This window comes from Xenopus laevis, chromosome 3S (genome assembly GCF_017654675.1).
Source record: "Xenopus laevis strain J_2021 chromosome 3S, Xenopus_laevis_v10.1, whole genome shotgun sequence".
NCBI lineage: Eukaryota > Metazoa > Chordata > Amphibia > Anura > Pipidae > Xenopus > Xenopus laevis.
The window spans coordinates 16891577-16906098 of record NC_054376.1 but is presented as its reverse complement, the minus strand read 5'-3'; the positions used below and the strand labels follow the sequence as shown (position 1 = coordinate 16906098).

Here is a 14522-nt window from a genome sequence, read left to right as displayed (position 1 = left end):
AACAGTAAGATAAGTAAAATAAAAAATATATATATGTATATTAAAAAAAAAAATTACTCTGGTTGGTGCTGAACTACTAGGAGCAGCACACCAGTCCCACTCCCCAACACAGCTAGACTAATAGCACTGGGCTCTTATAGTAGCAAAGTAAAAAAACAAAAAAGAAAATAAAAGCAGTCCTTACAAGGACTATTGGGTTACTGGCAGCAGTCAGCAGATGAGAGATCAGCAGCAGGACAGCTGCCCACAGCAGCTACATACAGAGCACTGCAGTAGAAGGTAGATTACTAGCCAGCAAAGCTACCTAACCTAAAATGTCCCTCAAATCCCTGCAGAGTTCTGTCCCTACAATACAGAGCAGTATCAAGTAGATTACTAGCCAGCAAAGTTACTATCAACTGTCCCTCAAATCACTCAACAGCTCTCTCCCTACACTAGCTCTTCCAAGCACACACAGGCAGAATGAAAAAACGCTGCAGGGCTTCAGTTTATATATGGAAGGGGAGTGGTCCAGGGGGTGTGGGGGTGGTCCAGGAGGGAGAGCTTCCTGATTGGCTGCCATGTATCTGCTGGTCTGGGGTGAGAGGTCAAAAATAAGCGCCAGCTAAGGCGAACGTCGCGCGACGTTCGCGAACATTCGGCGGACGCGAACAGTCGATGTTCGCGCGAATTAGTTCGCGGGCGAACAGTCCGCGACATCCCTACTATCCACAGGCAGCTGCTGTAAATTTCTCCGCTGCCTCCAACCTTCCAAGGGTGAGCGCACCACGCTTGGGGGTGCCATACCCCAAGCCATCCAGCGCCTCTTAGACTCCTTACAATCTTTGCTGCAGTTCCTTTTCACTGCTGAAGTGAAAATGAAAGAAGCACTGAGCACATTGCAGCCCAGCTTTTTATACTACTTGTGCAACTGCCAAATCTGGAATCTGACAGGGCTCACTGTCTTGAAGTTTTTCTGATAAGGGGGTATTTCCATAAATTGGATTTCCATACTTGGTCTGCTAAGAAATCATTTAAATATTAAATGAACCCAATAAGATTGTTTTGCCTCCAATAAGGACTCATGATATCTTGTTGGGATTAAGTACATGGTATTGTCTTAATATTACAGAGGAAGTAGGGAATATTTTTTTAAAAGTAGAATTGTATGATTAAAATGGAGTCTATGAGAGATGACCTTCCTCAAATTCGGAGAGGATTTTGGATGATAGATCCCATGTGGGAAAATTTTTTTAAATAGTTGTAAGTTTTGTGTTTGTGGAAATTATTTTAATAATCTTAAACCACTTTGGAACTAATGGGAAGTACTGTAGTTCTATGGGCATCACAAGTGCAGCCATAACATTGCTTGCCAATATCTAACACATACCTTTTATGTAGAGGCTAAAGTTTGCTCACAACTGCAGTTGCACTTACTTTAAATTCCCTAAAATCTGCTGTGTGCAAAACCACTTCACTTTCATTAAAGGTATTTTCATCAAAAAGTGCTTGCACTTTCGTATAGTTGTGTCTGCACCACTCAGTCCTTTCTGCCTAACCAGATTCAGTGTCCCCCAGTGACCTGCTTCAGCTTAACTGTGCAAAAAGAAAAAAAGTGCATAAATCACTTGCACATTGAACACCGTACATGACACCAGCAAGTACTGTAAATGACGCCAGACAAACAACCACATCTGACTTTTAAAGTTGGACACAGTTACAGTAGGCGCTTTGCAATTGCATCAAGAGCATGATCCCCTTGGGGACACAATAATACTGGAATTCTGGTAAAATCACTTCATTGTGGGGAAAAAAAAATATGCTCTAAACTGTACTTTTTTCACTGCACTTGTGTATGCTCCCAGGGGCACTGTTAAAATCTGCACCCATCTGTGCTTTACAAGTTCCCTTCTGCCAACATCTCCCACACCAGCAGCCTAAAAGGGACATCCGCTGCCTAAAGGGCAAAAAACTAACTCTTTAGCACACACAGAGCCGGAGAACAAAACGTGGCCTACCTCCTTGACAGAAGCCGGGGACTCGAGTAGTAGAAGTACCCGGGACCGAGCTGGGGCCTGAACTGCAGGGAGACTGCTGGCCTGGTGACGTGGGGCACTTCGGGGGAGACTGATCCTAGATGGCGGCACAACAGTAGATTGCAACGGCCTCTACGGATCACAAGATGCTTTTTTTGGGTGTTTTTTGTGCTTTTCGGAACAACTAAGGTCTAGGTCTATAATCGCCAGACACTCCTTCGGTACAGCAATCATGCATATATTACGATAAAGGATGGCTTAGTGCGCACACTATGGGATCTCGGCCTACTTCGGGAGCCGGATCTTATGACCGCGGCCTTGCCTGGGGGCAATGGGGGGAGGAGAAGCACTCAGAAACAGTGTACGAGGACGCGGAAACACGAAAAGCGAGCAGGAGTCCGTGCTAGGCTAAAAACTAACCCTAGCCGACACGCTCTCCTGTTCATACTACTATCTAACATCTGCTTCATAGAAAATAAAATGGATACATTGAGAACTACCCAGCGTGAATTCAGAGACTGTGAACTGTGAGCGATCTGAGCGGTAAGAATCGCAGTGGTGGCCTGTGTGTTTACATCAACACGAAATGGTGCAGGAACTCTGTGCTTGTGTCCAGCCACTGCTCACCGCTGGCAGAGTTTGTTGTTGTGAAATGCAGACCCTTTTATTTACCTCGTGAGATTGCCTCCAATCATATTATTGGAGTTTACATTCCTCCGAGCGCGAACACTAAAGATGCGCTCTGGGAGCTGTACAGCCCTATCACGGACATACAACACGGACATACAAAACACTCTCCCAGATGGACTGATTATCATCACTGGAGATTTTAACCATGCAAATCTCAGATCAGTGCTCCCTAAATTCCATCAGCATGTGGAATTAGCTACAAGAGGGCCAAACACGCTGGATCCGGTTTACACAAACATTTCCAGTGCGTAACAAGCAGAGCCCCGCCCACACTTCGGATACTCAGACCACATCTCTGTTATGCTAATTCCAGCATACAGACCACTCCTCAGGCACTATAAACCGGTTCTGAAACGGGTGAAAACATGGTCAGCAGGAGCCATGACTGCTCTTCAGGACTGTTTTGAGTATACTGACTGGAACATGTTTAGGGAGGCTGCAACTTACAGCAACTACATCAACTTGGATGAGTATACATCATCTGTAATCAGCTACATCACAAAGTGCATTGATGATGTCACTATCTCCAAGTGCATCACTGCACGCCTCAACCAGAAGCCGTGGTTCACTGAAGAGGTACGTGTGTTACTGAGAGCCCGAGACTCTGCTTTTAGGGAAGATGACGAAGTTGCCCTGAGAACAGCGAGAGCCAAACTTTCCCGTGCCATCAGAGTACACTCAGAGAATACACAGCTTCTTCCAGGAGTATGGCGACACACGGCACACGTGGCAGGGCATCCAGGCTTTCAAAAACTACAGGTCAACACCATCTGCCTGTGACAGTGACGCCTCCGTTGCAGATGCGCTGAATGACTTCTAAGATGTCCTGCAGTGATGGAAGAGCTGCTCCAATGATGTTGCCAGCTGCACTGACATTCCGCTGTAGACTTTTCCGGTCAGCAGAGCTGGCACTACTGTACCAGATGGAGATGAAGCTTGTCAGGACACTCTCTATGGTGCACCTGTAGAACACTGGGAGGGTAGGGGGCAGAAGGCTGGCCCGTTTCAGTCGTCTTAGGAAGTGAAGATGCTGCTGAGCCTTTTTGGTGATGGAGTCATTGTTGGTGGTCCAGGTGAGGTCATCAGAGATGTGGACTCCCAGGAATTTGGTGTGTGGAGCCTTTGATTTTGAGTGGTGTGTGAGCAGGGCGAGTTCTCCTGAAGTCGACAATCATTTTATCCACATTCAGTGAAAGGTTGTTCTCACTGCACCAGACCACAAGCTGCTGAACCGCATCTCTGTTCACAACGTCATTGTGGCTGATGAGCCCCACCACAGTTGTGTCATCGGCGAACTTGATGATGTGGTTTGAGCTGTGTCTAGCTATGCAGTCATGTGTCTGCAATGTGTACAACAACTGGCTGAGAACACATCCGAGCTCCTGTGCTCAATCTGATGGTGCTGGAAACGTTGTTGCCGATACGAACAGACTGAGGCCTCTCTAACAGAAAGTCCAATATCCAATTGCACAGAGAGCTACTCAATCCCAGCTCGCTTAGTTTCCCACTCAGCTTTTGAGAGATGATGGTATTGAATGCTGAGCTAAAGTCTATTAACAGCATTCTCACATAACTGTCTTTCTTGTCCAGATGAGTTAGTGAGAGGTGGAGAGCAGAAGATATGTCATCCTCAGTTGACCTGTTTAGCCGATATGCAAATTGTAGTGGGTCCAGTGAGCGGGGGAGGGTGCTCTTGATGGCTCGGTATTAGGTCCACTTTTATTTAACTTGTTCATTAATGACTTAGGGGAGTGTGTTGTAAGTAATGTATCAGTGTTTGCAGATGACACAAAACTATCTAGCCCAATTAATTCCATCCAGGATGTGGCATACTTGCAACACGATCTTGACGAACTGGCAATCTGGGCAGCTAAGTTGCAAATGAGATTCAATGTTGATAAATGTAAAGTCATGCACCTGGGATGTAAAAATATCCAAGCCGCTTATACCCTTAATGGGACTGCACTAGGCAATCCATTATGGAAAAGGACCTGGGAGTCCTTGTAGATGATAAACTTGGCTGTAGCAAGCAATGCCAGTCAGCAGCATCAAGGGCAAATAAGGTCTTGAACTGTATTAAAAGGGGCATAGAGTCACGGGAGGAGGGGGTCATTCTTCCACTGTATAGGGCATTTGTAAGGCCTAAAATATGCCGTACAGTTTTCGTCTCCATCACTCAAACAGGACATTATTGTATTAGAGAGGGTACAGAGAAGGGCAACTAAGCTGGTGAAAGGTATGGAAAATCTTAGCTATGAGGAAAGACTGGCCAAATTGGGGATGTTCACACTGAGGAAGAGGCGATTAAGGGGAGATATGATAACTATCTATAAATATATAAGAGGATCATATAATAATCTCTCTAATGCTTTATTTGCCCGTAGGTCTTTCCAGCTAACACGAGGTCACCCATTTAGATTCGAAGAAAAGAGGTTCCGCCTAAATATTCGGAAGGGGTTTTTACAGTGAGAGCTGTGAAGATGTGGAATTCTCTCCCTGAATCAGTTGTACAGGCTGATAGATTAGATAGCTTTAAGAAGTGGTTGGATAGCTTTTTAGCAAGTGAGGGAATACAGGGTTATGGGAGATCGCTCATAGTACATCATTGTCTGGGCTGGGAACTGCACTGTCATGGAGCGCAAGACCCTACAAAGGATAGTGAAGACGGCAGAGAAGATCATAGGTGTCTCTCTTCCTTCCATCACGGACATTTACACCACTCGCTGCATCCGTAAAGCCACCAGCATTGTAGCTGATCCAACACACCCCTCACACTCACTGTGACCTTACTATATACCCCAATGTTACACAACCACTGTTTGCCATTGTATAAATAAATAGCCATTGGATACAATTGTTCTCTATGAGCACATCTGCACTTTATCATGTTCTTTCTACTATCATATCACAATAATACACTCATCATGTCTGACATTTAGCATTATTTACTTAACATATTACATCTGCTGAGTGTGCACTGTCTTGTCCTGTCCCTGCACTATGCTGTCCTGTCTTGCAGAAGTTGCATATTTTTGCACTTGCACTTTTTGTCTGTTGTCCGGTACTTCTATGTTGTGTGTAGCACCAATGTCCTAGAGGAACATTGTTTCGTTTCACTGTGTACTGTACAAATGTATATGGATGAAATGACAATAAATTCACTCTTGACTCTTGACTTGACTCTTGACTTTAGACCCCTTCATTATTTTACCATGTACATGTATGTATTCAAGTATGTTTTAGAAGACCAAACAATAAATATGGAAAATAGACTACAAGATGAAAGGAAAAAAAGCTAAATAATGTATTTTAACGGTTTCTTTTTTTATTTTTCATTTTAGGTTTTCATGAAATAATTGTATCACCAATTTAAGCAAAGAGCTAAAAGCTGCTTACTGTAAGTATTTACATTTTTCTATATATTGTCACCCAACCATCCCATTCCATACGTAAAGCAGGATTGACACTTATCACATCAATTATGATCAATAGATTAGAGGATAGATGCCAAGCAACAATGACAAGAGTGTTCCTAAATCCCATCCCTGTTCTAATAGACTGAATCCCATCCCTGTCCTAAAAGACTTAACAAGCCCAGCAAATCTTACATCTCATATAGAGTATGATCACTGCTAGATTTATTTAATATACTTCTTTAAAACCAATCTGAAATGTAAGATCCATTGTAATTCTAAAACATACTTAATTTGTTGCGCCTTTATCTCATGTTTTATTACAAAGAGGAAGTCAATGTCTTATCTGAGATGAAAGATTCAATGCAAGGTTTGCCAAGAGGCTACATCCTAAATATACAACATATTTCCTTGGACATTTTATTGAAGAACACAACTAGCTGCCAAGGCACTGTGAGAAATGTTGCACTGTGCAAGAATGCAATTAACTACCATTTTTTTTATAATCTTCAGACTCCATACATCAAGCCAATTATGTTCAAATAGCCCTGAGGTTGAGAGGTTAGTGCTAGAATTGAGCAATTTAGTTTCCAAATCATTCTCATTCCTTTTTAAAATTGAAATGTTGCTTATGTTGGCAAAGCAGCTGTGCAATAGCACCACTGCATTTTCTAAACTTGCAGATAATTGGGTTCTGTCCTTGCTTAATCACTTTGCAATGTAACAGTCAAGGACACATTTAATGAGTAAAATAATGGCTATGATTATTTCTTTCCTCTTATGACCAGATAACAGTCAAGGAAACATTTAATGAGTAAAATAATGGCTATGATTATTTCTTTCATCTTTTGACCAGATCACTAGCGGCATGCTTAGTTAGCATTGGATAAATAGTTGTATAAATCAAATCTGAATTATCCTGAATATTCAGGGGTGATTTAAATGCTTCCTATTACTTAGCCTTGTTTCCATGAAGTTTTGGAAAGGTTGGTTCTCCTTCCAGAGGGAGACAAGATTATATGAGTGCAGGTACTTTGTTCAGAACTTTAGGGGTCAAAACTGATCCCCATGTTGACCTGGGACCCCCAGCAAATTGTATTGGAATACCCTCTGCCACATGTGCACACATGGGAGCACAACTCTCTAAGCAAGCACACTTGCACATATCCATTTAATCCCACCAGCCCATATTGGGCCCCCTGTCCTATCAGGTCCCCCGCAAGTTGAGGTTTTTTTTATATGGTGTTAAGTCACTGCTTAGCTTTAGGTTTAGGTTATTTCTTAAGAAGTAAGATCAATAGGAGAAGTAAAGCCTTTTAAATACATTGAGGGACTTTGTACAGGAGAAGAAAGAGGAACTCCAGCAGTATTACTGCAAACAACTTTTTATTCCAGGCAGTTGTAAACACAACATGTTTCGGGTACAATACCCTTTATCAAGTGAATAATTGTACCCGAAACATGTTGTGTTTACCACTGCCTAGAATAAAAAGTTGTTTGCAGTAATACTGCTGGAGTTCCTCTTCCTTCTCCTATACTTGGATCATTTGCAGCAGTTGCAGCACAGATTAGTAATTGGACGCATACTTTCTATTTGGACTTTGTACAGGGGTAGGGTTGCCACCTTTTGCCACGTGGAACTCTGGGCAGGGGGCGGAGCCTTGACGTTATGGGGTGTCAGGGTGGGTCATGATGTCAGGGGCGGAGCTATGATGTGGCGATCAGCGAATGCCCGATCACCACGTCAATCATAGGAAATCCTGTCCAGTTTTCCTAATGTGAATGGGATTGCCACCTGCCCAGTTTTGACCTGGACAACCATTTTTTTGAAGGTCTATCCGGGTCAAAACCGGACAGGTGGCAACCCTAGGTACAGGCCCCCTCTACAGCTGCATCAACTAAACATACAGTATGTGGGTACCCATTCTCTTGTACCTCAGGCCAATGCAGGGCTTTACAGTGTAGTGAGGAGCTGCCATGTTTGATTTCTATAACTTCCTATCAAAGTCTCCACCAAGCTGGATGCACTCTAAAAACCAAGATCCAGGAAGCTTTTAGCCCACATGTTCCTGGTTGGTGATCAGACAAGGAAGTATCCGACAGAAAGAATGGCGGCAAAAATAATTGCCACCCACCCCTCTGGTGCATTGGACCCTGAGGTACAGAAGTATTGTCATGTTTGTGGTGCCTGTGCAAGTATTTCTTTTTCTTTAGGCCTGAAATCCTAATATTACACACACATAATATTTCAGAATGGCTGACATAGTTTAGAAAACAATAAATAATGTGCCCTCAGTAACAATAGCATTAAAGGAGAAGGAAAGCTACAGAGGCATTTTATTGCCATTTATTAGCTGCAATAGTGCAAGATGGAATGCTATATTTATTCTGTAGAAGGTTTTACCATATCTGAGTAAAAAGCTCTAGAAACTTACTGTTTGTTTAGGATAGGAGCTGCAGTATTAACATGGTGTGACTTCACTTCCTGCCTGAGTCTCTCCCTGCTCTGGGCTCAGATTACAGTAGAGAAGGGAGGGGGGGGAGGAAGAGGAGCAAACTGAGCATGCTCTTGCCCAGGGCAATGAGGTTTAAGCTGAAGGCAGGAAGTCGGATACAGAAGCCCATGAGTACACAATAGAAGGAAAAAAATGCAGTGTTTCTTTTGACAGGGGACTCAGAGCAGCACTACTTTGGGGGTTTACTGGTATATTTAGATGGACCTTTCTGGTAAGGCTTACTTAGTTTTAACCTTTCCTTCTCCTTTAAATAAAGAGCAGGAAAGGGGGTGTATCTCAAATTTTTAATTGATGATCTTCTTGTTGCTGCCCCAGAAGGTCTATGGGGACAGTTATTTTGAGCATTGCGGCTTTAAGAATCTGTTCCTTTTGTTGCTGGTCTACAACTGCAATCTTCTTTTAATCCTTGATTATAAAGTGCGTTATGATGAGAGTTGTGATTAGGCAACATACTGTATGAGGCCTCTCTCTTTAATCCTCCTAATCACAGTGGATTATATTAACAACCCCATCTGCAGAAAGCAATGAGGTATTCAAACATGTGCCACAGTTCTTCTGTTTCATCACAAATTCTTATCGATTCCTGCTATATATAAAAATGGTGTTTAATGCTCAGTCCAGCTGATAAGAGTTTAGTCAATCTTCCTTTTAATTTACTGCTTCACTGACCCAATAAATCTCTATTTTTTTATTTAAAGCCACTGGATGCTTTTGGCCACTGGCATTAGCTGGTATCACCGTTGCTTCAGTTTATCTCTAAAAGAATGTTCAATATTTCGAGGTAGCATCTATCGATCAACCCTACCCCCTTTTTTTATTTGTATAATCAAAATATACTTGTTCGTTTTAAGGTTTTACTTTTTCTTGTTATGTTTTAAACCATGCAGTTAATTGATAGTACATTGTATCTAATGTTATAGTTCATAACCTGCCCATGACCATGTAATTACAAGTAGATGTTGTGGAACTATTTGTACTTTTAGTATGTCAGGAATATTCATACAGTACTTGAAGGCAATTTTACTGTTAATATTATGGGACTAATATAGCCACAGTGTCGGACTGGCCCACTGGGATACCAGGAAAACTCCCGGTGGGCCCAGGTGTCAGCAGGCCCTCTTGCTTCTAAACATTTGGCCTATTTCATGGTCATTGCCTATTTCTATGAGAATAAAGAGGCTAAATAGATGGAATAATAGATTATAGTATGTAAAGAAAAGAGAATAGGAGAATAGAGGTTGAGTGAGGAAAGGAAGAAAATAAAATTTAGAGTGGGCCCCTGGTCTAAAGGTTTTTGGGTGGGCCCCTGGTCTAAGGGTTTCTAGTGGGCCCCTGGTGTCCCAGTCCAACATTGTATAGCCATGCCCTAGTCATGGAGTTTTGCTCATAATGAGGAATGACATCTGTGGGAAGCCCAGTTCATTTTCACTATATAGTAATGTATTTATTTAGGCAGTGTCTGCATAAGAAAAATTTGCTTTTTTACCCTGGAAATTGTTGCTTTCTTGTTCTCCAAATATAAGTCTGTTTTTGTATGGAAACCAGTTTTATGGATTGAGCATCAAATAAAAAAATGTAATTTGATAAAATGTAGCAGAAAACAGTGTCGGACTAGGGGGCCCCCCAGCTGCAAAGTTCTCACTGCACTCGCCTCCCTCCTCGCTTCCCCGGAGCGCACGCACACTTGTACCTTTCCTGTGCATCAGCACGACCAGGTTCAGGGAGAAAGCAGCGGGGCCCCATACCATCCCCAGCCCCGGCTGCAAAGTTGTCTCTGCTCTCCCCCCTCCCTTCCCTGGAGCGCACGCACACATTGTCCTTTTCTGTGCATCAGCACCACTGGGAGAGAGCGTTCAGGGAGCGGATCAGAGCCGGCAGGGCCCAAAAGAGGCCGGGCCCACCAGGTTTTTTCCTGGTGTCCCGTCGGCCCAGTCCGACCCTGGCCGAAAATAATCATTGCATTGTGTGACCTTAAAGGAATTCTGTCATGATTTTTATAGTACAGTTTTAATTTCTAAATTACACTGTTTAAACTGCAAATCACTCTACCATGTAAAATTCCTAACCCAACAAGTATATTTTTTCTTAGTTGTAATATTGGTGTGCAGGCTATTTCTGGTCATTTTGCCTGGTCATGTGCTTTCAGAAAGAGCCAGTGATGCACTATGGAACTGCATTCAGGCAGGCTATTTCTCCTACTCAATGTAACTGATTGAGTTGCAGTAGGACATTGGTTTTTACTATTGACTACTGTTCTTATATCTACTAGAGAGCTGTTATCTGGTTAGCTTCCCATTGTTCTGCTGATCGGCTGCTGGGGGGGAGGAGATGATATCACTCCAACTTGCAGTGCAGCAGTAAAGAGTGACTGAAGTTTATCAGAGCACAAGTCACAGGACTATGAGCACCTGGGAAACTAACAATATATCTACCCCATGTCAGATTTTAAAATTAAATAATAATAAATCCATTTGCTTTTTTGAAAAACGGATTTCAGTGCAGAAGTCTTCTGGAGCAGCACTATTAACTGATGCATTAAAAAAACATGTTTTACCATGACAGTATCCCTTTAATATGGTTGTTTTTTTTATTATTAATGGGTTTATTATTTCTTCTCTCTTGTTGTATTAATGGCACAAAATTCACAAAATATGAGACTACGCTTTCCATGTACACTGTTAGGCAGCCCTAGAATAGGGATTTATTTTCAAATTTTTGTTCTTGACGACCACAACTAAAAAAGGGAATTCAGTGGAGTTTTTTAAAAGCAACATTTTGCTAATTTGGTTCATTTCCTTTATCTTTTGAGTTAAAAATGCAACTTTTTGTAGCACATACTCTATTTATTTCATGATCCAGTTTTTAACTATGGAAGAAGCAGACCCCACGGTACTAGGAGGGGCCGGGGAACAGTGAGGCTTAAACCATGGGGTCTGCTTCCACTATAGCTCCCTCTCCAGCTGCTCTCCTACTTGAAAACATAGGCGGCCTGGAGATGATGAGGGGGCAAGAAGCAGGTGGGCTAGGAAGACATTGCTGTGCTCAGGGCCCCTTTGAATATTTTTTAGGGAGGGGGATAATGGCCTGCACTAGTTACATGGCTGACAACATCACAGATATGTAAAAACATTGTCATAGGCAGCAAATTATGATTCACCTACCTACCTACTCTACGTGGTGCTCCATGCTTTACAGATGAACTTTGACCAATGCTATCCGAAGCAGCTTTCATGTGCAGCACACTGTGAGTAGTTTTACCGGGTTGCTCCAAACAAACTGTTTTGCTTTGCACATTGCTGTGTAGAAGTGTGGATGCAATATAATCCCCTGTCACTAGAGGGAGATGGTGAGTCTAGTGGTATAAAAAGGGGACCACACCCTGGTTTTATAGCCTTAAGCTGGCCATAGATGCAAAGATTCGAATCCTCGAACAATCGGACTTCCCCATCTCCCGACCTGCCACTAACCATTCAGATCAAATAAAGTAGTAAAAGAACAGATCAGCCAATGTTCTGCCCCTGACAGCAATCATACGAAAGTTATGTCCGACAAAGCTGCTGACAGTCTCCCACTGAAAATAGTTTGATTGGCAATACATGCAGAGCAATTATTGTAAGCCGACAGAAATCTTTTAACCTGTCCCATCGACCAAATTCCCGATCTCTACGGGACAAAAATGTTAGGACTCTCCACATATGGTCAGAAAATCGTACGACTCCTCTCTGATCTTTGCGTCTATTGCCAGCTTAAGTCTGGAGGGAATGGCAGAGAACAGAAGACTGGTAGAAAAGAGATCTGAAAAAGAAATAAAGGCAGGCTGAGAGTAGGTAAGAGGGACCCAAGAGGGGTGTTTAGGCCAATAGTAGGGGTTGAAGGGCTTTGGGCAGTGGTCTGCCATTATTAAAACCCTGGTTGAATAGTAAAGGGGCACTGCAAAGAGTGTGGAATTACTGAGACAGTTGTGGAACAGGTATTATCAGTGACTGGAGACAAGTATGAGTACCCGCACGGGCAATTTTGTTCATTTTGCCACCCTAGATGACCTTCGTTCTGCCACCCCCCACCCCTCCCCACGGCACTTTTCAGTGCTGGAGGGGGTCGGGAGAGTCCACGTCACTAGTGCAGAGAGCACTAGCTCTGGATAAAGGGTTGAACAAGCCTGTGTGAATATTATGCAAGTATGAATGTATGTTCCTGTGTAATGTTGGATGCATATGTGTAAGGAACTTACCCTGGTGGTCTAGCGGCAGCGGGGTCCACGCCGCGTCCTCGGCGTGGACACCCGCTGTGCTGCTTTCTTCCTGTGCCGGCTCCCTAGCGCGCGCGCATGCGCACTCTGATTTAAAGGCGCAGGCGCGCTGACGTAATGACGTCAGCGCGAGAGGCGCGAAATTCAAAAGTATAAGAGGGGAATTTGGGTTTTAGCAAATTGCCCGTTGTTAGGTTCAATTAGTTTGTTCCTGGATGTTTGCTTTGTGTTTTTCCTGATTGATCTACTGTGTCTTGACCCTTGCTTGCCTGCTGACTACTCTGACCTCTCCAATCCTGACCTTGCCTGCTTTCCGACTATTCTACGATATCTAATCCTGATTCCAGCTTGTCTGACTATTCTAACTGCTTGTGCTGGCCCGGCCTGCCTGTTCCTGGTGGCTTCCTATCTTCCAGTATCCTTGTAAACAGTCGTGCCCCATTGCCTGCCAGAAATTATGCCTTGCACCTCTCGTTAAGTCCAGGTGGCATCTGAGTACGCCGAGGGCTCCTCCCGAGGCCAAAGGCGGTCACTTAACTGGTGAAGTCGAGCCGAGACCAGGGTGCTTGGCATCTGTTCTGGTGTAGGGTGCCGACCGTGACAATATGGTTATGGTGAAGATGGCTTATGTAATAAATCTCCTGGTTATCTACTTGCTTGGAGTGTGTGTCCTATGTGGGGGTAGTGTGTGTCCAACAAACTGTTGCCCTCCTTACAAACTTGCTTGAATGCTTTTTACGCATCTCCTCATGGACTTCTATAGACTATTGACCGGTTTTATGTGGAACAACCAATCAGTAAGTAGAAACTACTGATCACCTGTTTAAAAACAAACATCTTATTGGTTGCTATGGATTACTACTCCTGGGCAAATTTAGGGGCACATTTACTAATGGTCGAATATCGAGGGTTAATCGAAGTCGAAGGATTTACCGCTATTCGTTCGATTGAACGATTAAATCCTTTGAATCGAACCAAATTCCTTTTATCAGAAATTTGCTAGAAAGCCTATGAGGATGATTTTTAGTTTGAATCGTTCGAGTCGTAGTCGAAGGTTGAAGTCGCCAAAAAAAACGCTCGAAATTCGAAGTATTTTTTCTTCTATTCATTCACTCGAGCTAAGTAAATGTGCCCCTTAGTGTCTTTTATTACATATGGGGGTTGTATTCTAATCTGCTGTTTTGGCCCAACTGCAGGTTATTACATAGGGAAAACTGTATCAGGATCTGTATTACTGTCCAGTGCCACCCGAGTCATTAGACCTTTGACTGCCCACCAACCCTGATTGGTGCATATACTGTGCATACTCTGATTTTGAAAGAAAGGGATAACTAGGCAAATCCATTATGGAAAAATACCTTGGAGTCCTTGTAGATGATAAACTTGGCTGTAGCAAACAATGCCAGTCAGCAGCATCAAGGGCAAATAAGGACTTGACCTCTATTAAAAGGGGCATCGAGTCACGGGAGGAGGGGGGTCATTCTTCCACTCTATAGAGCACTTGTAAGGCCCCATCTAGAATATGCCGTACAGTTTTGTTCTCCATCACTCAAACAGGACATTTCTGAATTAGAGAGGGTACAGAGAAGGGCAACTACCGGTAAGCTGGTAAAAAGTTTTGGAAAATCTTAGCTATGAA

The 14522-nt window shown here is 43.2% G+C and overlaps 1 protein-coding gene across 3 annotated transcripts in view; it reads left to right on the top strand.

The window, feature by feature from the left end:
• The window catches only part of LOC108712644 (phospholipid-transporting ATPase VB), a 332007-nt gene that overhangs the window by 112871 nt on the left and 204614 nt on the right, over positions 1 to 14522 (top strand). For all 3 annotated transcript variants that reach the window (XM_041588036.1, XM_018254962.2, XM_041588038.1), the window contains one exon: positions 6047 to 6102. The gene's annotated coding sequence lies outside the window, so the exon portion shown is untranslated. The remainder of the gene's footprint in view (positions 1 to 6046; positions 6103 to 14522) is intronic.